Here is a 1493-nt window from a genome sequence, read left to right on the forward strand (position 1 = left end):
GATACAAAAACTTTAATCTTTATCTTCAGCCTTTCTAATTGAGTCCCCCAGCTTTGGAGCATAAGGAAGTTGTTACTCAGTTCACAATTCATATGCCTCTGTATGGATGAGATTGGAAAAAACAAGTAATTTACCAAGTTGGAAGGAAGGAAGGAAGGAAGGAAGGAAGGAAGGAAGGAAGGAAGGAAGGAAGGAAGGAAGGAAAGAAGGAAGGAAGGAAGGAAGGAGGAAGGGGAAAGAAACAGGAGAAAAGCAAAGGAGAGAGAGAGGGAGAGGGAGGGAGGGAGGGGAGAGGAAGGAAGGATGGCAGGAAGAAGAAAAGAAAGGGAGAGAAGGAAGAAGGAAAGGGAGAGAAGGAGGGAGGGAAGGAATGTGACAATGTGGGGAAAAAAATCCCTTGATCATCTTTGATGTCCTTTTCTGAAGCTCTTCCCAGTTCTCTAAGACCTTCTTAACGTGTGTGTGTGTGTGTGTGTGTGTGTGTGTGTGTGTGAGAGAGAGAGAGAGAGAGAGAGAGAGAGAGAGAGAGAGAGAGAGAGAGAGAGACGCACCCCTGGTTCAAGCAAGATGATCCACAAAGGCTAACCCAACCTCGACAAGCAGCAGAACCCAGAGATACGTCCGTGAAGATCAGAGGCCAGAAGGTGGGAAGGGACGCTGGGGCCACCAGCCCCAGTCTCCCTGCTCCAAGCAGAAGCCTCCTCAGAAGCTGTGGAGCCCCTTAACCCTCCCAGGAGGAGAGGTCCACCGTCTGGTCAACGGGTTCCACGCTCAAGGGGTTCTCATTATGAGGAAGGGTTAGTAAAGTTGCGTTGGGTTTCCCATCCTGTCATCCGAACCCCTTTTGGGGTGCCCTGGACCTGGGGGCGGGGTGAGGACAGCCCAGGCATCTCACCCAGGAGCCCCCACTGGACCCTCCTCTCCTCCTCCAGAGAGCAGAACCTCTGCAGGGTGGACCCCCAAGTCTTGCGTCCCTTCCAGAAGGACCTCAATGAGAGGTCTAAGGGAGAGGAACAGACCGGCCACCTTCTCCGGGTCTCCAGGAGAGCCACCGCCCAGTCAGACCAAGGGGGTCTCTGCCCTGTGAACCTGAATCCTGTAGATCCCCAGACCCCGCTTGGCCTTGAGGGGAGCGAAGGCCACCGGCTGGGAGACGGTGGGCTTCCTGGGGCAGGAGGTGGGCCCCTGGGAGAAGAGAGAAGGGCAGAGCTCCTGTTGAGGGGAGGGGGAGGGAGGGGAGGGCAGAGTAGGGAGGGAGAGAGGGGGAGAGGGGAGGAAGGAAGAAGAGAAGAAGGAGAGGGAGGAAGGAAGGAAGGAAGGAGAGCAGGAAGGAAAGAAAGAAGAAAGGAGAGAGGGAGGGAAGGAAGGAAGGAAGGAACAGCGAGAGGGGAGGAAGGAAGAAGAGAAGAAGGGGAGGGAGGGAGAAGGAAGGAAGAAGAGCAGGAAGAAAGAAAGAAAGAAAGAAAGAAAGAAAGAAGGGAGGGAGGGAGGGA

The sequence above is a fragment of the Protobothrops mucrosquamatus genome, unplaced genomic scaffold, assembly GCF_001527695.2.
Source record: "Protobothrops mucrosquamatus isolate PMUCROS unplaced genomic scaffold, P.Mucros_1.0 scaffold344, whole genome shotgun sequence".
In the NCBI taxonomy this organism is placed as follows: Eukaryota; Metazoa; Chordata; class Lepidosauria; order Squamata; family Viperidae; genus Protobothrops; species Protobothrops mucrosquamatus.